Genomic DNA, 26,258 nt, shown 5'->3' on the forward strand with positions numbered 1-26,258 from the left:
CTGGTGGCCTTTCAGTTTTGCTGATTGTTTCCTTCACCATACAGAAGCTTTTTATCTTGATGAGGTCCCAGGAGTTCATTTTTGCTTTTGTTTCTCTTGCCTCCGGAGACATGTTGAGTAAGAAGTTGCTGAGGCCGAGGTCAAGAGGTTTTTGCCTGCTTTCTCCTGTAGAGTTTTGATAGCTTCCTGTCTTATATTTAGGTCTTTCATCCATTTTGAGTTTATTTTTGTGTATGGTGTAAGGAAGTGGTCCAGGTTCATTCTTCTGCATGTCACTGTCCAGTTTTCCCAACACCATTTGCTAAGAGACTCTTCATACCATTGGATATTCTTTCCTGCTTTGCCAAATATTAGTTGCCCATACATGTGTGGGTCCATTTTTGGGTTCTCTATTCTGTTTCATTGATCTGAGTGTCTGTTTTTGTGCCAGTACCAGACTGTCTTGATGACTGCAGTTCTGTAATATATCTTGAGGTGCAGAACTGTAATGCTTCCAGCTTTGGTTTTCTTTTCCAAGATTGCTTTGGCAATTCAGGGTCTTTTCTGTTTCCATACAAATTTTAGGATTGTTTTTTCTAGCTCTGTGAAGAATGCTGGTGTTATTTTGATTGGGACAAATTCATTGTACACTTAAAGTAAAGGTAAGGGGCACCTGGGTGGCTCAGTCAGTCATCATGCATCCAACTCTTGATTTCCACTCATGTCATGATCTTACGGTTTTGTGAGATCAAGCCCCACATCAGGCTCTGTGCTGACAGAGACTGCTTAGAACTCTCTCTTTCCTTCTCTCTCTGTTTGCCTCCCCCACTCACACACACTCTTTCTCTTGAAATAAATTAATTAATTAACTTAAAGAAAATAAAATAAAGTAAAGGTGAAATAATAAGGAGGTGGGAGAAAGGAATTAGGAGAAATCTGAATTGTTTGAGTGAATGCTGCTTGCCTGTGTTTTGAATAAATCATAGAGTCTCTCCAGGATAGATATAGTTTCATTTCCAAAGATACGTATCAATGCACAGGAAAGATATATAATTCACTCAAGATCACATACCTAATAAATGAATGAAATGGAATTTTAATATACAGATGTTCAACTTAAATCCTACTTCCTTTCCGTGTATGGTACTTTTTTTTTAGTGTCTTTGATAGGAGACATAGAAACAAATAATTGTTTATGGTTAGGCACAAGTATAACCATGATCAAATTAGATGTGGAAGGTAGAACTGATATTTAAAAAGGTGATTTTTGTTATTACTTGTTTTTATTTCTTTTTCAAGAGTATAATCTTGTTCAGATTATCCATACATTAAATTATTTTTTTCAAGTGAAAATCAATTTTCCTCTTATAAAATGTATCTTCTCTGGTGGAAAAAGCACTGGTCTATTTCACAGAAATCCAATATTCTAATATTCTATAAACTTAAGTGTGATATTTTACCTCCTTGGTGCGCAATTACCTTTTTTTTTTAAATGGGAGAAATAATTACTGTTCTGTCTACCTCACTGGTTTGTTATGAAGGACTCATGAGCTAATGCATATGAAAACACTGTAAAGAATCTAAATTATTGAATGCATGCAAGAGATATTTAAGGCTATTTAATGAATCATTAGACCAAAAGTCCCTTCAAAGAAAGGAATATAGTTGGTTTATTTATTTATTTATTTATTTATTTATTTATCAATCTATCTATCTTGGGGCTCTTCAGCATGCAGAAATTGACTAGAACAGTGAAGTTATTACAGAGGAATTTACGAAATGAATTCTGAGCTAACATTTATACATACTTTATCAGTTTAGGAAGAACGCTACATACAGAATCTAATTCATCTATAATCCTTACAACTACACTGTGAGGTGGTTAATATTCGTTCATTAAAATATAAATGGAGAGAGTGGCTGAAAGCATCCAGCATCAATATCATTATTTAAACATCAACCCAAAATACAAAAATATAGCAATTTGCTCACAAAAGAGAGGGAAGAGCTAACACTTCTGTATACAATAAAACATCACAGGAAAGAATATCGATTCTCTAGCCAACCAACATGAAACCTGCCAGGATGTCTCCTTGCATCTGGTCTCCTGGCTGCATCAGGAGAACCCAGGTGCAGAACAGTCCTTGGCAAAATCAGAGATTAAGTTCTGAGAATTGCAAGAGCCAATATGATATGACAGACAGGATTCTAAGCCAACTTTAGGAAATGTCACTTTAGATGGTATTGGAATGGTATTACAAGTTAGAGAGAAGTCGTTTAAACTACCGAGGTGAAAGGATTTGGAAGGAAGTTTCCTCTGGCGATTTTCATTTCAACTACTTTTGTGTAGCATTTTATATACTGTGGTGTATTTACTGAGTCTTTAATAGTATTGTATCACAATGCAAATAAAGACTGAGTGAAGCACACTTAGGGTCTTTTACCTGTTTATATTCTAATTGGTTTATAGCATAACTCAAAAATAGCACAGTGTGGTCAGGTAAATCTGGAGCTCAGGAGAGATGCCAATACTGAAGTTAAAATGCGGAAATCCACAGTTGATAGCTAGTATTTACAGACGTGAAACCTTACAGATGTGAAACCAGATGAGATTACACAGGGAAGGAATATGTTATTCAAGGACATCTTCTCATTTGTTGATATATAATCAAATATTTTTCATTTGTAGCTTATTTTGAGGTTTTAATGTGAAATAAATGCCATTGATTCAGAAGAGTGAAAGTCATGATAAAGATTACAATTTTAAATCACTAGAACTTTCAATATTCTGAAAATATATTCTTTAATCATGATTTAGGAAGTTTCTGAATACCTGGTAATCATGATTCCAAAGGTAAATATATATGTCTTCAGAGGGAACAGTAAAATATTGGAAAATCATAGAAATCAAAGAAAGGGATATTCTCTGTTCTCTGTCCCTCATTTAAAACTAACTTCTCACAATTATCAATAACTGTTCTTCAGCAACACTCAAATGATTATCCAAAGGTTTATGCTCAAACCTATTATTCACTGTGATTGTAATTGGAAGAGGCTTAACTGCTGTATTTTCTTAATAAATGTTTGTTAAATCATAGGATGATAAAATGAACGATTGATAAACCACATTAACAATAACATGTATTTAGTTATCATTACATGATAAAACCTTGGCCTTCATTTTCACTAATATTCAAAACAGCTCTATTGGAAATTAAAACAAAACCAAAAAAAAGGCCACAAATTCTTCAAAGCTGTTGAAGTGTTTCTGTAAAGAAGGGGAGTTTATTTGTCCACACTTTTTGCACCTGGCCATGGGTCTTACTTTGGCCGATAGGACATTAGCATCCCTGACTAAAGCATTAGCTAAAAATGCTTGCACATGAGGGCTGGCCCTCTCTTGCTCCTGGGGATGTTTCCATCATCATGTGTATAACTGGACCAGACCTCCTGGAAGCTGAGAGCCCATGAGAAGGGAAGTTCCTGCTTCCTCAGACAGACCAGCGAAGGGCAGACATGTGAGACCATTCTAGATCACCCACACCCAGAATAGCCAACGCAGACCAGACAAACCGTCCAGTTTACCCACAGAATACAAGCTAATTAAATGATTGTTGTTTTAAGCCTTTAACTTACCAGATAATTTGATTTGTAGCAATATTAATTGATAAAAGTCCTAAATTTAAATTAAGAATTAAACTAGGCTATCAGAGGGAACAGCTGAATTTCATGTTGTTATTTTTCAATGTAAATAATGAAAGCATTGAGGTTCAAAACTATATGTTTGAGTCCATATATTTTTATTTGTCCTTTACACACCACTGACTACAATCTGGCCAACCCAGTGGTCCAAAGCATGGCCCAGAGTATTGAGCCTTTGTGACAACTTCCGTTAGTCGGTTACATCCAGAGCTCTCCATTTGACTTGAAGACACACAGAACAATGAAAAGAGTGGTATTGAGAGAGACAACTACTGTAATTCATGATATACAGTAATACAAGTTCTATAATGAAATCATACACGATGTGCTCTTGCTAAAATCTAGTGAAATTCAACAAGTACTTTCAAAGCCCACCAGAATTTGTATTTGGTCTACAATGCTTTTTTTCACACTCAAAATTGATCCTGGAAGGATGCATTGTGCAAAATGGAAAATAAAGTTGACTCCTAGAGATTTTTAAAAGCAAAATAAAAATAAAGTGCTTTATCACTCTGAGATATTGATGTAAACAGTCAGTGGCTATATTCCCCCTTCTGCCCTGCTGGGCGGTAAGTGAAGCTCAAAACTCAGAATTGATAGACATTTGTTGTTCTTATTGACTGAAGGTCCACTGCTACATTTATGAATTCCCGAGCTCCTATCACAGCAGACATCCAAAATTAAGTAATGCTGGTAATAATGTATGGCCATGGATAGAAGTACTGTCAACATTCTGAATAGCTTTATAACTAACTCAAACTGTTTGGATGCCTTTGGGTTGTCATTTAAATTTTATGGCTCTCAGCTTTATTATTTGTGTTTAATACATATGTCATGGATCTTTAAAAACTGTAAGTACCAAGTTATTTGTATGGATTTTATTAAAGACATAAACCTTTTATGTTGGGTCTACCAGTAGTGTAATGACCTAAAATCAGTTGCCTCAAAACGTTCCGTTAGATTTGTCAGAGTTTTTAAGCGAATGGACTTTCTAGTGTTTGCTTTGTCCCTACTCCATCACCAGTGTCCTTTTGTTCACGCTTTGGCATGGAACAGAGGCTAACCTGTCATTCCAAACTCAGAGAGGAAACTGCTGCCCTAGTGGTCAAGAATATGACTGAACATATGATGCAAACAAGCAAATCAAAGAATTGCTTACAAATATCCCTAGAAACAACCACTCTTGGAACCAAAGCTGGATCTCAGAATCACAAAATTTCTCAGTCTCTCTTGCGCGACCTAAGCTGATATAAGCAAGGTAAAAAGACCCGTATCAGGGGCACCTGGGTGGCTCAGTTGGGTGAGTGTCTGACTTTGGCTCAGGTCATGATCTCACAGTTTGTGAGTTTGAGCCCCGTGTCAGGCACTGTACTGACAGCTTAGAGCCTGGAGTCTGTGTCTTCCTCTCTCTCTCTCTGCCCCCATCCCCTGCTTGTGCTCTCTCTCTCTCAAAAATAAATAGATAAAAATTAAAAAGACCCATATCCATGAAGGCTGCTAGAATCGCTGGATTGCTAGGAAGGAGCCTTAGCCCTACAGGTATACATACAGGTCACAGGAATAGAGAAAGCATCTTTCTTTCCATAGGTCTTGCTTCAGTATAAAACTCTTTAACGTGAATGACAGTTGAAACCTCGTTACTCAGAAAAACCTCATCATGTTTCAAGGGCATGTGCCAGACTCACAGATGGAAAGGCAATTTCAACATGTGACAGTACATTTCCCCACAATTGGTTTTCCTTAATCTAAGGCACTGTCACGTGTGCAATGGCAAAGCTCAGTTCATATAATGCTGCACCAGGCACACTGCATTTCCTTTGTACATCTGTCCTTCAGTATATACAAAGAAAGGCTTTCTCGCCCCAATCTGATCTCCTGCAAGCAACTGTTTGGACAAGAACACACACACACACACACACACACACACACACACACACAATTCCCCAATGCAAACACTCGTTTTCAATGCCAATTAAAATTTAATGTCATCATCATTTTTAGTCAAAAACAGTGTGTCCACCTCTCTATGGTATTAATCTTTTTTATATCTCCTTTTGTTATATAAAGGCAGTAAGTAAAGAACTAATGCAGGGGCATGTGAGTGGCTCAGTTGGTTAAGCATGTGACTTTGGCTCAGGTCATGATCTCCTGGTTCATGAGTTCAAGCCCCTCGTCGGGCTCTGTGCTGACAGCTCAGAGCCTGGAGCCTGCTTTAGATTTTGTATCTCCCTCTTTCTGCCCCTCCCCTGCTCGCAGTGGCGCTCACTCTCCCTCTCTCTCTCTCTCTCTCTCTCTCTCTCTCTCTCTCTCCCAAAAGTAAATACACATTAAATATTTTTAATTAAAAAAAAAAAGAACAAGTGCCACACTGCCCAGGATCACATACTGACTCTATGATTTATGAGGTGTGCAAAGTTGGAGGTGTTACTTCAATTTTCTATGCCTTAGTATATAACTTATAGGTTTGTTGTGTGGACTAAATGAAATAATGCATGCAAAACATGAAGTATTAGTGCCTTACATACACCAGTTACTAACCTTTATAAAATCTAAGTGAAATAATGACCAATTCACATTTTAAATTTAATTGTTATCAATGTAACAAAACATTAAATAAATTAATTAGTAATTTATTTGTGCATATTTATTCAACACTTCCTATGGGCTATAGACCAAGTTGCTTTTATTATTTTTGGTGACATTTGCAATTTGTGAGAATGCACAATGTTTTCCTCTCACTTTTCTATTTCTTCAAGATGAATTATGGAGACAAAAATACTTATTTAAAATTATATTTCTCCGTACGATAAGTAAATAGTTTGGCTGCTGATTTGTCTTGCACTTTAATCATATCTGATCACTTTCCTTATAAATATGTTCTTATGATTGTTGGCTGCAGATTCTAGGACAGATGTGGCCAAGTTACTTGTCAACACAATTTTAGACTAAGCTTATATTTCAAATGTTTAATTGCTTATGAGGTTAGAAGGTGCCAAGAGAACACTATTGATTTCCAGATTGCAAATTGGAGGTGATAAATTTGGTGTCTGAAAAAAAAAATCTGACTCTAAATTATGTAAATGAAATAAAGAGACTGTAACATAGGATCAAGTTCTCAAAAATATTATTATACTCTTCATTGTATTTTCACATCAAATCTAATGCAAAGCTTTACGAATATGTTGTGGTAATATGACCAAATCTTTGTTAGCTTCAAGGCTTGGGTGTTCATTGTGTAGCCTTCTTTCTTATATTATAAATCAATTTGACAATTACACAACAGATTTTAGGCATAATGTTATGGCAATAGGAGTCTCTATCTCAATGGCTCCAGTTTTGCTCTACCTTAAAAAAATCACTTACGTTGACTATTTTGACAAGTGTGAATTTTAAAAATAATTACACCTAATTACAAATTACATCTAAAAGCATTTAATGTGAAATTTGTGAGTCATATTGTGATAAGATAAATCTACTAGGTTTTGGAGAAAAGATTTATCTGCCATTTCTGAGTTTTCTTCATTTACAAATTATATAATACAGTTCACAACTAGTAATTCCATATGGACCACTAAACATAACCACAGGGAATGAAATCTCTGAGAAAAAACTAAACCAACATTTAATGAACAACCAATCTTTCCTTTATGCTTCACCTTGCTTAATCATCTTCACAATACCTCTATGTGTCTCATTTTATTTTCTGCATATTGTTGATTAAGAAACAGTGGCTCAAAATATAATGTAAATTTCCCAAAATCACACACATGCAAACACACACAATTTCTATTTCTGGCAAAGTAACGTGAAAACTCTCTCACTAAAAATACCTAAGGAGGCTACATAAAATAGAACAAACAGCTTCTCACAAACATAGATAACCTTGCAGCAGGCTATGAAGAAACCTCAGGAGGCAATAGAGAAACCACGAGGATGTTGGAAGCCTTTAAACAGATGCTTCTGTGTTCCTAGGAGGGTAATTGGCCATGGAGCTTTTTCAGTAATCTAGGACCTATAAGTTTCAGGGCTAAGTTGGTACAGTGATCCAGGTTTTACTGTTACATATATGATTTTTTTAAATGTTTATTTATATTTTGAGAGAGAGAGAGAGAGCACGAATAGGGGAGGGGCAGATAGAGAGGGAGACACAGAATCCAAAGCAGGCTCTAGGCTCTGAGCTATCAGCACAGAGCCCAACGTGGGGCTTAAACTCACAGACTGCAAGATCATGACCTGAGCCAAAGTTAGAGGCTTAACCTACTGAGCCACTCAGGCACCCCCTGTCACATATATAAGTAAAATGAGACCATTTCCCAATCCAGAGTCCTAAAAGTGCTACTGATTCTCCAAATAGTGAATTTGAAAAAAAAAAAAAAAATCTGCCCACTGTTCATGGGAAACCAAAAGGAAGCCTCAGTTAGTTTATGGTAAACTCAGGAATATACATACATAAACTAAAGACACACATGGATTGTTGTTATAAGCAATATTAAAAAACATAATATACTAGTGTAAAATTTTCCTTCAGACATTAAAATATACTACCTAAAAGTGGTGTGTTAATGCTCATTGCACTTCTTAGTGAATTCTCACTTTCAAAAACAAACCCACAAACAAAAACAAACAAAAACAAAAACAAAACCCAGAAACTTCATCTGCAATATGTTTTCCTCAAACCTCCAAATGCTCACCATCCTGACTCCCTATTAATGACCTTATTTCCTATTTCATAAGACATAAGAAAGTCCAAGGGAAGAAACTGACAGACTCTGCACCCCAAACTTACTGCCACAACTTCCCAGGCACTTGAACTCACATCTGTATATTCTGATTCCCTGCACCAGCCACTAATGAATTATTCGCTCATGACCAAGGGCAAACTCTCCCTTTATGAACTATATTCCCAGTGATCACCTATTTCTTTTTTCCCCTCAAAGGTATCAGCCTAACAATTCTTTCTCTTTCCTGCATTATCAGTCTCCTCCTTTTTTATTGTTATATTTCTAACAGCATACAACATCCTGTAATAGCTCTGTATAATCTCAGAAAAAAAGAAGTCTCATTCCATTTTATTTTCCAGCTATCGCCTACTTTCTCCACTTATGTTTTAAGGATAATTCCTCCAGAGAATTGTTATTGATGCCAACAATTCATTCTTATAATTCTTTGTCATCCTGCCAATATTTTTCTTTTTAAGAAACTAATGAATGCTGAATTACTAAATCAATTAGATAATCTCAAAATCAACTTTCTTGACTGTGGAAGAAACATTGACACATGATGCTTCTATATGAAGCATTTTCTTCATTAGTGATTCAGTTATTTATTTCTGTGGGGAAGGAACCCAAAATTAAGTGGCTTAAAACAAGAAAAAATTTATTCTTCAAGATATTATGGTTTAATCTCTCACAGAGCTGAATTAAGCTCATATATTGCCTCCTTACATATTAGTAGTCTCAAGGCAGTGGTCCAAAAGTAAACATTTAAAGACCATGAAAATACATTTCAAAAACCAGACTTGGTAAGTTCTGTAAAATCCTATCAGTCAAATCAAGTCATGGATCCAACACAGATATAAGCAGGAGAAAAATAGTGTCAACTTCTTGATGAGAGAAGTAGTGAGGTTTCATTTAAAAATAATGACTAAGCTTCTAGTACACCACATGCTCTGGCTTCCCTTATATGTCACTGGCCATGAATTCTGAGACTTATTTGCTGGTTACTTCTGACCTCCTTGATTTTTAATGCTGAAATTTCCCATGACTGAATCTTTGGAATTACATTTAAAAGGCCCATAAAAATTAGCTCACAGCATGACAAATCAAAATTTGTAGGATATAGCTTAGAAAGTATTTAGCAGAAAATTCATAGCATTAAATGCATATATTAAAAATAATAATGGGGCACCTGGGTAGCACAGTTGGTTGAGCATCCAACTTCAGCTCAGGTCATGATCTCACAGTTCATGAATTAAAGCCCCATATCAGGCTCTGTGATGACAGCTCAGAGCCTGGAGCCTGCTTCAGATTCTCTCGTTCTCTGTCTCTCTCTGTCCCTCCCTGCTCATGCTCTGTCTCTCAAAAATGAATAAATGTTAAAAAAAAAAAGGAATAAATCAACTATTTAAATATATATCTAAAATCAACTATTTAAATATATATCTAAAAGCTTAAAAACAAACAATAAATCAGAGCCTAAAGATATAGAATTACCAAGATGACAGTAAAAATATAAAAGCAATGTTCAATTGAGAAAACAACAATCCACAGTCAATTCATTGAAAAGATTAGTAAGATGATAAACCCTAAGAAGACTGATAAAAAAAAGAAACAAATTATGCTTAAGGAATAAAACAATGGCATCACTACAGATCATACAGACATCAGGAAGTAAAGAGGATATTATGAAAATGGAGCTAATATATTTAACAATTTAGGTGTGCTTAGCAAGATCATAGAAAATAAGAACAACATATAAAAGTCAACTGTATTCTTATATACTAAAAATAACCAACAGGGATTTGAATACAATATCATTTATAATAGCACTAAAAGTTATTAAGTACTTATAAATAAAGCAAACAAAATATGTGTGGAAATTTTATGCAGAAAACTATAAAACACCAATGAAAGAAATCAATGAAGATTTAAATAAATGGAGATATATAGCATGCTCATAGATTGGAAGTCTCAATATTGTTGAGTCGACTTTTCCTAATTTATTCCATAGATTCAATGCAATTCCAGTCAAAATCACAGAAAACTTTTTGTGTGTAGATATACAGAATTTGATTCTAAATTTTTTATGGAAAGGCAAAGGTAGGATAGCTAAAATATTTTTGAAAAGAAAAACTAAATTCAGAGGAAATCACACTACCTGATTTCATAACTTACTTTAAAACTAAAAGAATCAAGAGGGTATGATATTGGTCACAGGTAGATCATTGGAATATGATAGAGTCTCAAAATAAACAGACATAAGTAATTAAATTTTGACAAATTTACAAAAGCAATTAAGTGAAGGAAGAATAATTTCAACAAAAAGTGTGGGAATGATAGGATGTGTAATCCATAAATATACATGGGTCCACCATGTAGACAATAGTTTTACCTCTGACTTCTGATCAGTTTTCCGTGTCTATAATTTTGCCTTTTTCTGTAATTAATATGAATTGAATTATTTAATATGTATCATTTTTCTACATAATGTCTGGCTGATATGTGTCTTCTTTCACTTAGGAAAATGTATTTCAGAAATTCACTTATGTGAATCAATAGATTGTTACTTTTTACCAATGAATTTCATGGATGCACCATAATTTATTTATCTGCTAAAGAAAATATTGATAGCTTCCAATTTTTGGTGATTAATGAATAAAGCTGCCATAAACATAAGTTTTGAGTTTACTTGGAAGAATAGAATACGTAGAAGTGGAAATCTTGGATTTTATGACAAATGTGACAAGTTTATGTTCAACTTAAGGAACATAAGGAAATTCCAAACCATCTTCCAAAGTGGCTGTGGCGTCACAGAAGAAGAAGTCATGTGGAGTCATGCAGAGGAGCAATTGCATGGACATCAGAGCACCCCCAAAAGTTCAAGATTATTGGTATAGCATCCCCAAAGGTTCAAGATTGTTGGCGTAGCACCCTCAAAGATTCAAGATTGTTGGTATAGCACCCCCAAAGATTCAAGATTGTTGGCGTCAGGTACCTCCGAAAGTAGATGGGTAAGAATAGACTAAAATTTTTTTTAAAAATTGATTGAAAACCTTAACATGGAATAAGACTCACATCTCTCTCTCTCTGTGTGTCTCTCTCTCTCTTACACACACATACACACACACACACACACACACACACACACACATACACACACACATTTTGTAAATGAGCAATGACACCTCCACTGAGACAAAAAACAGAATGTTTATCTTTTGGAGAAAAAAATTAAAAGGTACCATGTTGAGGGAGATTGTACCATTCCAACAACTAGGTGATTAAGTTAAAGTTTATATGCTGTGTAAAGAATTTGAGTTTGCACCCAGAAGCAGATCCCAAGATATGGCATTGATATCAGTTTCTGTGAGAAAACCTCTAAGGAGATCATGTGTTAGTAAAGACCACAGACCCATATACCCAGAACTTCCAACTAGCTTTCAGATGTCCCATCATAAAGATAAGAGAGCCACAGAGGCTCTAATAAAAATATCATAACACAAATCAAGAAAATAAAAAGCTACTTAGTGGAAAGAGGGACCATTCAGAAGAAAAAAAAATTAATGCAGTTTTCATGAAACGGAGATAGGTTGTTTTGAATAAAGACACACAGATAACAGGAAAGAATAACTGGAAATTAAGACCATATAATAAACATGGAAAACTTAAGGACTACCAGTTTCGACTGAAGCCATTGAAAAGGTTCTATTGAGAAGATAAAATTTATAAGACACATTACAGGTTGAATGAATAGAGAAGGGATTTGCACAATAAGAAGAGAATTCAAAGTAATTATGTCATAAGCTCTGAAGCTAAGCCAGTAAGAATAATATCAGCAAAAGCTATTACAACTGAGAATCATGATAAAATCATTTTTAAATGCAAAACTGAATGTTGGTACTAGAGTATTTCAGTTCAAATAGCACTCTACCATTTTCTAGCCATGTGATTTTGGCTAAATTTCTTAGCCTTAGTTTCCTCATCTGTAAAGTAGACATAATATGACCTCACAGTATTCTTATGAAAATCATATGTGTGTGTGTGTGTGTGTGTGTGTGTGTATTACTAAAAAGCTTTTATTACTAAAAGCTCTTAGGGGGAGACTAATAATATTTAATGGAGAATAGTAAGCAAAACAGAGTGTCTAATAGACTAACACTAACAGAATATTTTTGTAACAAAAATTATAACTATATTAGAAGGACAAAGTGTGTGTGTGTGTGTGAGAGAGAGAGAGACAGAGAGAGACAGAGAGAGAGACAAAGAGATTGAGAGAGAGAATGATGAGGATGAGTGTTTGGAGGTTGTAATGGAAAGTTAAATTGTCAATTTCTATACTAGAAAGATAATAGATAAAGGGTAATACGGAAAAATCAATAATTGGTTAAATAAGCATGTTATTTATCAATATGGAGGTGAACATTAACAATTAGCTAGAGTCTTAAGTATTTGCTTCTGTAGAGAGTTAAATGGTTAGGATCTGCTGCTGTTTTCATAATCAGCCTTGTAGAATTAATTGACTCTTAAATTTCCTGCATGACTTTGATGGAAAGTTAAACCATTTTTAAAAATTAATACTGGTATGAATAAATGCCTAAATTCTCATCCTTTCATATCTCTATGCCTTAGCACATTGTTTTCCTCTACCTGTAATGTCTAATTTATCGAACTTTTTTTCTTGCCTTTTTTCATCAGTAAACCTGAGTAAACTCACATTCTGGTCTAGGAAATCATTACTGAACTACCCATGCAGATTTGATAGCTCTTTTATTTGCTTCTTGACTGCACTTTGAGCATCCTTCCCTAGTGCACTGCATTGAAATATCAATTATGTGCCTGCCTCCATTTCTAGGCTGAGTGCTCATGGTAGAGACTGTATCTTAATTGTCTTCTTCTTTTAGACCCCAACACAATATAGCAAATACCTAATCATTGTTTTTTAAGAGAATTCAAGTAAATAAATCCTATGGAGTAAAGTTCTCGGGCATGTCTAGTGCTGAATAAAATGTATGTCCATAATATTTTCGGTTGGTTTCTCATGATAAGAAAAGGGGTCAAATCTGAGTTAAAAGTCTGCATCTTGTGGACTAGTTACAAGTATTATTTTTGCCTAGCGAGTATACCAACATCAGCGCCACTAATCAAAGAATTTCTGAAAACTGTTTCATATTTTCCTGGAAAATGAGGCCTTTCTCCTCCCCCCCTACCTGCCTTTACAACCATGTGTGTGTGCACACACACACATACACACACACTCACACTCACAAAACTTACACGGTTATTGTGAATGTTAACATGCTGTCAAGTCATGACTTAAAATTGAATAATTTATGGTCAAAGCACAATAATGCTTAGTCAAACAGTTCATACATGGGAATGTAACTAATTCTGGGACAATCAGTATTGATCTTTTGGAATTTTGGAACTGAAACTGAGGAAGGAAATGAGACTCTCTAGAAGTACCTGAAGGTATGTCATATAAAATCCAAGGTTTTCCATCAGCCATGTGCTCCACTACCTGAACTAAAGATGTGGAAAAAGTCTACCTTCAGATGGAATGTCAAGAATAAAGCAAATGCATAAACAGAAATGCAGAGACCCAAGAATATTCAGTTTCTGTTTCCATTTATTCCTAAGGCCTTATTCTTATCACCAGATTTCTTCAAACACCTTGGAGAGATTCTTTTTAGATACGTTATTTTAAATTTGATTTATGTTACTTCTAACCAAAATACTCCAAACACACACAAAATTAATTTTAAAAAAAGAATTATGCACGGGAATTGAGGAAAACAACATCATACAAATTAAGCTAGCACTTTAGAAATTTAAGAGTTGTCCCATAAAAATAATTAATTATATGTGAGCCTGAACTATATTTGTATGCTATTCCCTGGCCTTTCTCTTCCATTTTCTGAAATTTTAGTAGAATATTTTTAACATATATCACTTTGTCTAAACTATAATAGAAGCAATTATGGTTAGATCAGCCTTAAAATTTGGATTGAGTAGCAAAATTTGGACTGGACTTTTCTTCCCCAAGTTCATAGAGGCATTCACAGTGGTGGTAACTTATAGAAGAGAATGTGATCCATTGTGGGAAAACAACTAAAAATAGTTCACCAGCATCAGAAGCACAATGTGGTGGCCTAATGGGGGATCAGGAGCAGTTGATTCTACAGGGCCTTCATACTCAGGGCTGTTAAAAAAAAATGTCTGAAGGACAATTTGAGATGAGCAAGCTTTTGACCATTTGGTAAATAAATATTGATGACAGATAATTAGAAATTAAAAGAGGAAGGAAGGAAGGAAGGAATGAAGGAAGGAAGGAAGGGAAAGAGAGAGAGAAGGAAGGAAGGGGAAGAAAGAAAGAAAGAAAGAAAGAAAGAAAGAAAGAAAGAAAGAAAGAAAGAAAGAAAGATGGAAGGAAGGGAGGAAGGAAGGAAGGAAGGAAGGAAGGAAGGAAGGAAGGAAGAAAATCCAGCAGACTTGTTTACCTTTCTATTGTAATGTAATAAGGACAGAACACAATTCTAGTTTATTGTCTCACAGTTTCTGTGGGTCAGGAGTCCAGGTGTAGTTTCACTGGGTCTTCTATTCAGGTCTCTCGAAGAAACAAAATATCAGGTGGACTGTGGTTCTCATTTTGAGCTTGGGATCCTCTTCCAACCTCACTCAGATTATTGGCTGAATGCAATGCCTTGCGGTTGTAGGACTAAGTTTGTAGTTGTTGTCTGTTGTCTGTCGCTATTATCATAATGCTAGCTTTCAGCTCCTAGCAGCTTCAAAGTCAGTTCACAACATGGTAATGTGTCTCTTCTTACAGAAAGACAGAGCAAGAGAGAAGAAGGAAAGGAAGGGAGAGGGAGAGAGAAAGAAATTATTTAATTTACTCATCATAAAGGTCACTCTCCTACTGGGGAGAGGTGAGCAAGATGGAATGATTGTTCAGAAACATCATGTAGCAGAATACATAAGGAAACCTGAAGATGAAAGAAAAATATGTTTGTGTTTGTGGGAAAGCAAAGAAGAGCTCTGTTTTTGTTCTATTAAGATTGAGGTGGGTATTACACATCCAAAAAGAAATGTCAAGTTTTGGAGGGTAGACCCGTCACATGTAAAGATATGAATGCAGATGTCAATAGTGTAGGTGTGGTGCTTCAAACATTGCAAACTATCCAGGGAGAGAGCTTAGAAAGAGAAAAGAAGATGCAGCCAAAGACAAAATCTTGGGACCCTACAACTTTCGAAGTTGCTTAGAAGGTAAGTCTGGAACAAAGGGGATCAGGAAGGAGAGGTAGAACTAAAACCAATACAATATAGCACCATGGCATCCAAAAGAAGATGTCCTTAAAGAAAAGAGTTGTAAGTATACAGAGTATTTCTGAGAGCTGACTACTGTACTTACAATATATAGGCCCTGATATCTTTTTTCCCCCTTTCTCTTTATTTATTATTATTTTTTTAACTTACATCCCAGTTAGTTAGCATATAGTGCAACAATGATTTCAGGAGTAGATTCCTTAATGCCCCTTACCCATTTAGCCCATCCCCCATCCCACAACCCCTCCAGAAACCCTCAGTTTGTTCTCCATATTTAAGAGTTGCTTCTGTTTCGTCCCCCTCCCTATTTTTATATTATTTTTGTTTCCCTTCCCTTATGTTCATCTGTTTTGTCTCTTAAAGTCCTCATAGGAGTGAGGTCATATGATATTTGTCTTTCTCTGACCAATTTCACTTAGCATAATACCCTCTAGTTCCATCCACATTGTTACAAATGGCACAATTCCATTATTTTTGATTGCTAAGTAATACTCCATTGTGTATACACACACACACACACACACACACACACACACACACACACACACATACCACATCTTCTTTATCCATTCATCCATCAATGGACATTTGAGGCCCTGGTATCTAATGAAGGGATCTCAGCAGAGCAATGAAGATGGAGTGTGCTGGTAGACGACTGAAGATAAAACTAGAGATGAAGGTATAGAAACAGTCGCTCTCTGTCTTTGTGTGTGTGTGTAGAAGTGCAGGACAATTGAGCCTTAACTACAGAGGGATATGGATAATAGAGACTCAATGTATTATTTTCATTTTCTGTGAAGGCTTATTGAATGTAGTGACAATATTGTACTGCATCACTTATGAATTGAATAAATATAAGCGAGTTTTCCTAACACTCTGAGGCCAGTTCATTCAAAAATAAAATAGAAGTATTAAATGCACCCATCAGGGGTTGTTATGAGAAGTAAAAGTATTAACACACATAAAGCACTTGGCATGGTGTCTGAGACATAGAAGGAACCCATTTATTGTTAACTACTGTTATTTTTATTACCATATATTTGTATCCTCATATTCATCTCAGTATCTTCATGTATAAATATGTCCTATATAAATTATTACGAATTCCTAACTATATGACTGATTGAATGCTTTTTGCCTCAGTTTTCAGTTCATAAAAGATCAGGGAAACTTATCTGTATTCAAGGCTGTGGTAATTATTGGAGAACCCTAAAAATGTACTTAAAATCATTGAATTATAGATATAAAATGGGGGGGGATTTATGTACCTACCAAACTAGGGTAAAGAGTTATCCTTTCGCTCCTGTTCTGGGCAAACAATTCAGATGGAAGAAGAATGATACTCTCAATGCACTTACTTTCCCTGCATAAAATCCAGTATCTGTTTAAAATATCTTAGGGATATTTGAGTAGAATCTTTAATGATCAGGAATTTTTACAGATTATTAATTTTTACATTTTTATTAAGTGGGTTCTATATATTTATGCATCACAAAATATTATTTTAAGATACAGCATGATCAGATTCCCTAGATGAACTTACTCACAATTTTAAAATAAAATCTAATGGAAAATATTAAAGTTACACATAGAAACTGTCATTGTGGTAATGTGTTTTACAGACTCCTGTGCTCTTGGAGTTGGCAAAATCCTTCCCGGCAAACTAGGGAGCTTGGACATATTATAGCTTTCTTTGCATATCAGTTTTACTTAACACTATTGTTAGTGGTGTTCTCGGGGCTACATATCAAATAATGACTTATTCAGAGCTCATTTGATTCCAGCAAAGATTTAAAGTGGTTGTACCTAAATTATTGGACCATAAATTCTGTTTTTGAATGACCATTCTGTATGCCATTCTCTCAAGCCATATCAAAAGCTTGAAATAATTTCTAAGGCAATGTACTTACTTGACAGACTAAATTGTTTTGGCTGTAGAAGACATCCCAAAAGTATAATATTATTTTATTTTCCTGTGAAAAAGGCAAATTCTGATAACCATTTATTCCTCAAGCATTACATCACACTTAATATTTCTTTTCCAAACTAGAAGGTGTAGTATAGTATAATAGCAGCGTAAACTATGCTTTAGAAACCCAGTTTTGAGATAAGCATAGACCTGTGTTCACAATCTCATGTTCACCATTAACTAGCTCTGTGAGGCTGGACACGTTATTAAAGTGAGTCTTTTTGAGTCTTTTTGATATAGTCCTTTGAAGGACTATGAAACCTAACTCATAGGATTATTATAATGATTAGTATAACATATAGAGCATAATTTACAGTACTTCATATATGTAGGGTACAGAATAAATGCTCAATTAAGGTTAGTTTTCATAAATATGACAAAAGTTAAGAAGCATGACTACTCCCCATTTCCAACTTAGTGATATGAAGAGAGTTGTAGTTAAATGATTACAGAAGTGGCTCTTCCTATCTGTATCAACTTGCCGACAACCTAAGTTTCAAAAAAATAATAATGTGAGCATTTAATAACACTCCATATATTGAAGAAATGTGGAAAATCAACTTTAGACTCATGACAGTTTATTCTGGGCTTTTTAATATTTATTTATTTATTTATTTATTTATTTATTTATTTATTTATTTATTTTGAAAGAGAGAGACAGAGACAGCACATGAGTGGGAGAGGAAGAGAGAGAGAGAGAGAGAGAGAGAGAGAGAGAGAGAGAGAATCCCAAACAGGCTCTGTGCTGTCAGTACAGACCCCAATGTGGGGCTCAATCTCACAAACCGTGAAACCATGACCTGAGCCTAAATTAAGAGTCAGATGCTTAACCAGCTGAGCCACCCAGGCACCCCTGAAAAATCTTATTTAGAACACATGATGTTCAAGATCATTGCTGTTACTTTGCTGGTGTTTTTATCTTCTTACATGAAAAGCTTCGACTGAAAAGTTGAAAGATATCATCTAGTAAAGAATGTCCAAAATAAGGGCACTTGGGTGGCTCAGTTGGTTAAGCCTCCAACTCTTGATTTAGGCTCAGGTCATGATGTCACCGTTCCTGAGATCATCCTTCTGGGCTTTGTCTTGACAGCATGGAGCCTACTTGGGATTTTCTCTCTCTCTCTCTCTCTCTCTCTCTCTCAAAGTAAATAAGTAAACATTTAAATAGGCTTTTGACACACTACAGCAAAAAGAAGGGGTAAATGGAGAAGAATAATGGCGGTAAGGTAGGGCATTTCCATCACAATCTTTCATCCATTCCAATTCATTTAGTTTTAATGTACTACTCACATGTTCAGGGAAGGCCAATTTAATCATTGGTGTTATCAAAGCAACTCAAAACAATCAGATTAACTTTTGCTTTGATTTGAAAATTAATTTATTCTTAGCATGATTCTCATGACTATTATAAATAAGTAATTCATAAGACAAAATGATATTTTCCACATCATCGCTGAAAACTCACATACACAAACAGATACACCTATGTCATGCTAATTAGGTAAATTCAGCCAAATGAAGAAAATTTTTAAGTTTCTGAGTTTGGATAAGAATTATCTACTCTATGGCTAAAATGAACAAATCAGGAGACTATAGATGCTGGCGAGGATGTGGAGAAAGGGGAACCCTCTTGCACTGTTGGTGGGAATGCAAACTGGTGCAGCCACTCTGGAAAACAGTGTGGAGGTTCCTCAAAAAAATTAAAAATAGATCTACCCTATGATCCAGCAATAGCACTGCTAGGAATTTGCCCAAGGGATACGGGAGTGCTGATGCATAGGGGCACTTGTACCCTAATGTTTATAGCAGCACTTTCAACAATAGCCAAATTATGGAAAGAGCCTAAATGTCCATCAACTGGACATTTCAACAAATGGATAAAGAAGAAATAGTTTATATATACAATGGAATACTACTTGGAAATGAGAAAGAATGAAATCTGGTCTTTCGTAGCCACGTGGATGGAACTGGAGAGTGTTATGCTAAGTGAAATAAGTCAGGCAGACAAAGACAGATACCATATGTTTTCACTCATATGTGGATCCTGAGAAACTGAACAGAGGACCAGGGGGGAGGAGAAGGGGAAAAAATGTTACAGAGAGGGAAGGAGGCAAACCATAAGAGACTCTTAAATACTGAGAACAAACTGAGGGTTGATGGGGGGTGGGGGAGGGGAAAGTGGGTGATGGGCATGGAGGAGGGCACTTGTTGGGATGAGCACTGGGTGCTGTATGGAAACCAATTTGACAATAAATTTCATATTAAAAAAAGAAAAAATTATCTACTCTAACTCTTTTAGGTACATATAAGCCAATCAAATAAAAATAGAACTGAGCTCACACTCCTCTCTAAAGTCATTTTAGATGTAATTATTTCCTTCTTCCTTGATTTTGTTAGTCAGAGGTGTTATTTTTGTTCCAACAACTGACAGAGGAAGAACCTTAAAAACGTGAGAAGGTGTGGAATCCAAGGAACAAGGAGAGAGATTGACCAATGCTAGAGAAAAAGGCACTGACCCCAATGAGAGACGAGGGAAGAAAATTTAAGTCAAGGAACGTTAGTACATTCAGTGGCTAAGGACTTCCTATCTGATGATCTCTCTTTTCTGCTGAAATCGTATCTCTGTATCATGAAGCCACGTAATCATATATTTAAAGAAAATTGATTTCTGTTTTGTTTCATCTACTCATCCATTCTGCAAACAATTACTGAGTGTGTCTAGTGTGTGTCAGGTACCATGCTAATGGCTAGAGAGAGAAATGTAAAATAGGAACTTGCAGCCAGTAGGGAAGACTGACACCAAAGAAATCACCACATACATACATACATACATACATACATTTCATTTAAGATAGGATTCATGCAAAAATTCTTGAAGAGGAACTTGAGGTGAGGCATGAAAAGTGGGTAGCAATCACTGGCCAAAAAAAATAGAGAAAAGAGTACTCTGGCCAAAGGAATCCCATGTGAAGACAAAGAATGAAAAATGCTAACAAATTCAGGGCAGGGAAAAATGCCAGCATGAGGGTGGGTGGGTTGGGGAGTAGCACGATAAGTAGAGAAAGGATCTGATTGAGCTCTTGGTGCTTTCTGGTCACGTTCAGCTCTGAAAGAAACGTTAAAGGCTAGAATTTGTTCTTCATTTTGTCCTAATGGGAAGTAACATAGGGATTTATTTGTCTTATACAAGGGGAAGTCCGGGACATCGGCAACTGCCCAATAATAGCATTACAAAGCCAGGCTTGTTCGCTCTCCAATCAGCCACCTCACGTATGTAGGCTCTATCTTCGTGTCTTGTGGTTGAGAATGGGTGCTTCACTCCAATATTCACAAACCTCATATGATGGCCCAAAGGCAACTGGACAAAATGGTCAATGGCGCCATGAGGTGTTTCTCTTTCACTTGGGGGAAACTCTCCCCCAGTGATTCCACTTTCAAGTCATTAACAAGAAACAGTGAAGGTAGCTTGGGAAATGGGATAATTTATGTCTCCAGCCTTTACGGTAGAAGAAAGAAAGGAGGAGGAGATGTGAGAGGTTTGGGGTAGCTAAATCTGCTGCTATCATTCCTTGTACTACCCCATTCCCTTCTTCCTAGGATGACATTTTATGTAGGATGCCATCACCTCCCCATTAAGGGAGGCAACTCCAAAGTTTCATCACAGGATTGCATTCAGCTCAAAATCCAGAGTCTTTGTATTATGGATGGGTCTCTGAGTCAGGTCAAGACCCTGCTTCAGAAAGATCCCTAGTTTTTTGAGTCTAACAGGTAATCAGGTAGTAGAGGCTACCTAGGTTGAGTTGTCCTCAGGATGGTCACCTGCAGAGGGGTGGCAGGATGATGATCTCTTGTAGAGCAACTGTTCCTACATAATACAGCACCTACCTGTAGCACTGTCCTATCAACGCACCATCTGAAACCAGAAGTGATTTTAGAAACACATTTCCATGTCTTTCTTTTCATACCTCCTCCTCCCTATGTAGACAGCTCAAATGACATTCAGTTACTAGCCTTCCATATGTCTGTGATTTAATTATAATTCATACTGTCAGGGAGGGATGCTAAATCACAGAGGTCTGTCAGAGCATGCTGGCACAGCATGAAAGTTTTCAATGTTCATCTTTTCTCTGACTTCAAATTTATATTAATGGCCATCATTTCTCAGGAAGCTTTCCTATGTAGTATCGGCCACCAAGAACGAAAGAGAAATAAACTATATATTGCCTCAAGCAGGGAATGGGTGCTGTTAAACTGCATGAACACAAACTTAGATGCTCCATTTCAGCCTTAAATGACGAAGACTTTTCTGTCTCATAAACTAATCACATATGTCTTGTCCAACCCACCCTGCATGTACAAAAGAGTTAGCTGTCCTGCCACAAAGACAGAAATTCCAAAATAGAACAACTTCATGTGAAACAAACCAGCTAAAAATACATTAATAGGAATGTCACTGAGAACAGACATTTTAAGAGCCTGAAAATTTCTTTGAACTGAATGATATGTAACAGAACATGAGAAAAGGCATTTTTAAAGCTAAAAGAGAATGCGTAGCACATTTAGGCAGGAAAAAAACCTACTAAGGTAGCATACTATAAGCGGTTCCACTTACCTGATATGTCTCGCTTACCCAGTTCTTGACTCTGATGGGGCAGAATCTAGTCCGTATCCAGATTTAACACACCTGTTCAGGATTTTATAAAGAATAAGGAAACTCATTAGAAATAAATAAATTCATACCATAGAACGGGGATGATATGGAGATGTCTATTCATCTGCTCATGTACGCATGCACAAATGCATTGAACATGACAGTCTACACCAACTTCAAGGCCACCTGAACAGCCGTGAGAACCTTTGGTCAGCGTGGACACAGCAGCATCATGAATTGATTCTTTTTTTTCCCTGTCCTCCTAGTCCTATTGTGTGTCCCACACGATTTTTGTCCTAGAAAATCAACCCTGTGATGTTACTTTTGTCCCGCCTCACCTTAAAGGTCAGTCTCTACTTGAGAATTTTCTCAAATTTTACCCAACACCACTCTGTTACGAAGATTTAGTTGCCAGTTGCTCTACACTATCTGAACAATGCAGTCGGTCTCTGATTATCTCTGTCTCTCTATCTCTGTGTCTCCCCATCTCTGTCTCTGTCTCCCTTTTCCATCCCTAAATATGTTCTCTACTTCCATGCACTTGAGCTTTCTGCTATGCTGTGATGAAGGAAGGAGAATTTTAATGATCTTAGTGGGAGGAAACAGTCACTTTTAATTGGGATCAGATTTGACAAAATTTTCTTCCATTAAACAGACATGTAGATGTTATGATTCTTTCTGTGAAGCCCATTAAACATCCACTCCCATGACTTTAGAACATTTTCAGGAATGTTTTATTTTTATTTTTAATCATTAAATGCTTCTCAATTCATTCTCATATATCAAGACAAGGATGTGTTACATGTTACTCATGAACAGACACACCAAAGTATTTATCATATCCCACTCCCAGAGTCTGATGTAGGTCTTGTAAACATGAAGGTGTTCATTAGTGTCAATTAACTTCTATTAAGCTAACAAATTTGATGGACATAAATATAAAATGATGTGTTTTCAATTTTTCTTTTCTCATGAGAGTTGAACTTTGTGAAGAGAAGGCTGGTATTCCAAGTAATTGATGCATGTCTTAGGTTCAATTAGGTTTCTCAGCTTAACACCAACAAATAACTGAGTTCTAAAATATATGTTCCTTTGGGGCACCCGGGTGACTCAGTCAGTTAAGCTTCCAATTCTTGATTTCACCTCAGGTCATGATCCCACCTACTGTTTGTGAGATCAAGCCCTGTGTTGGGCTCTGCACTGACAATGCAGAGCCTGCTTAGGATTCTTTCTCTCCCTCTCTCTGCTCCTACCTGATTTGGGCATGCATGCATGCGTGTGTGTTTTCTCTCTATCTCAAAATAAAGAAACTTTTTAAAAAATAATAAAATATATGTTCCTTTTCCCCTTCCTCACTATTTCTCATCTTTTTCATCACTAACATCAAAGACACGTATCACACGTGCCGATTATTTTTCATTCTTCCAGTATTTCCCATTCCATGATGTAATCACCATCAATACCACACAGAGGCCATCAAAAAGATGCAGGAGAGAAATAATCTAAAGATACACTCCAAGATGTTTTCAGTGGTGCCATTCCAAGCAGATAAAACCAGAGCAGTGAGTAGACTTCACAGAAACACACAAAGCATAGGAAAGATAAGAAATACGTGCTTTTAGGTCAAAATGCTTAAAGGCAACAGTTGTTGCAATATCAGCAATGAAGAACTGTTTAAAAAAAAAAATTAATGTTTATTTTTGAGAGAGAGAGAGAACAGAGCATGAACAGAGGAGGAGCAGAGAGATAGGGAGACAGAATCTGAAGCGGGCTCCAGGCTCCGAGCTGTCAGCAAAGAGCCCAACGCAGGACTCCAGCTCACAAACCGGGAGATCATGACCTGAGCCGAAGTCTGATGCTCAACCAACTGAGTCATCCAGGCACCACAATAGGACTGTTTAAAGAACCCAGACGTTGGTGCTCAATATTACTACTTACTAGTTGTGTTATTTTGGATTAGTTATCATGGCTTTTTGAATGCTAGGTTACTCCTCTATTAGAAAAAAAACACAGTGAAATTAAAAAAAATTAATAACTAATGAGATTATTGTGACTATTATGTAACATAAATATATATAAAACCTTTGACATCCATAAAAGTTGGTTTTTTGTTTGGTTGTTTCTGTGTCTGTGTGGTTTTTGTTTTTGATTTTTTGGAGTTTTTTTGCATTGAATATCAATCCCTTAACAAAAAAGAAAAAGAATTCTGGTAGGTGCTGATTTCAATAAGTAATGTGTTTGTTTCCATAAGAATATTAAAATATTTGGTGATGGTTCCAAAACCAGAGACCCCACTAAAAAGGAAAACTATAGACTAATTTCCCTGATGAACATGGATGCAAAAATCCTCAACAAGATATTTGCCAACCAGCTCCAACAATACTTTAAAAAAATTATTCACCACGACCAAGTGGGATTTATACCTGAGATGCGGGGTTGGTTCAATATCTGCAAAACAATTAACGTGACTCATCACATCAATAAAAGAAACAACAAGAACCATATGATCCTCTCAATAGATGCAGACAAAGCATTTGACAAAATACAGCATCCTTTCTTGATAAAAACCCTCCAGAAAGTAGGGATAAAAGGAGCATACCTCGAGATCATAAAAGCCACATATGAACGACCCAATGCTAATATCATCCTCAATGGGGAAAAACTGACAGCTTTCCCCTTAAGGTCAGGAACAAGACAGGGATGTCCACTTTTGCCACTGTTATTCAACACAGTTTTGGAAGTCTTAGCCTCTGCAATCAGACAACACAAAGAAATAAAAGGCATCCAGATCGGCCAGGAGGAGGTCAAACTTTCATTCTTCACAGATGACATGATACTCTATATGGAAAACCCAAAAGATTCCATCAAAAAACTGCTAGAATTGATTCAAGAATTCAGCAAAGTTGCAGGATATAAAATCAATGCACAGAAATCGGTTGCATTCCTATACACCAACATGAAGTGACAGAAAGAGAAATCAAGGAATCAATCCCATTTACAGTTGCACAAAAAACCATAAAGTACCTAGGAATAAATCTAACCAAAGAGGTGAAAAATCTATACACTGAAAACTATAGAAAGCTTATGAAAGAAATTGAAGAAGACACAAAAAATGGAAAAAGATTCCATGCTCCTGGATAGGAAGAACAAATGTTGTTAAAATGTCAATACTACCCAAAGCAATCTACGTATTCAAGGCAATCCCTATCAAAGTAACACCAGCATTCTTCACAGAGCTAGAACAAACACTCCTAAAATTTGTATGGAACCAGAAAAGACCCTGAATAGCCAAAGTGATCTTCACAAAGAAAACCAAAGCAGGAGACATCACAATCCCAGACTTCAAGCTATACTACAAAGCTGTAATCATCAAGACAGTATGGTACTGGCACAAGAACAGACACTCAGATCAATGGAACAGAATAGAGAAGCCAGAAATGGACCCACAAACGTATGGCCAACTAATCTTTGACAAAGCAGGAAAGAATATCCAATGGAATAAACACAGTCTCTTCAGCAAGTGGTGCTGGGAAAACTGGACAGCGACATGCAGAAGAATGAACCGGGACCACTTCCTTATACCATACACAAAAATAAACTCAAAATGGATGAAAGATCTCAATGTAAGACAGGAAGCCATCAAAATCCTCTAGGAGAAAGCAGGCAAAAACCTCTTTGATCTTGCCCACAGCAACTTCTTACTCAACACATCTCCAGAGGCAAGGGAAACAAAAGCAAAAAGGAACTACTGGGACCTCATCAAAACTAAAAGCTTTTGAACAGGGAAGGAAACAATCAGCAAAACTAAAAGGCAACCGACAGAATGGGAGAAGATATTTGCAAATGACATGTCAGATAAAGGGTTAGTATCCAAAATCTGTAAAGAACTTATCAAACTCAACACCCAAAAAACAAA

This window comes from Prionailurus bengalensis, chromosome A3 (genome assembly GCF_016509475.1).
Source record: "Prionailurus bengalensis isolate Pbe53 chromosome A3, Fcat_Pben_1.1_paternal_pri, whole genome shotgun sequence".
Lineage (NCBI taxonomy): Eukaryota > Metazoa > Chordata > Mammalia > Carnivora > Felidae > Prionailurus > Prionailurus bengalensis.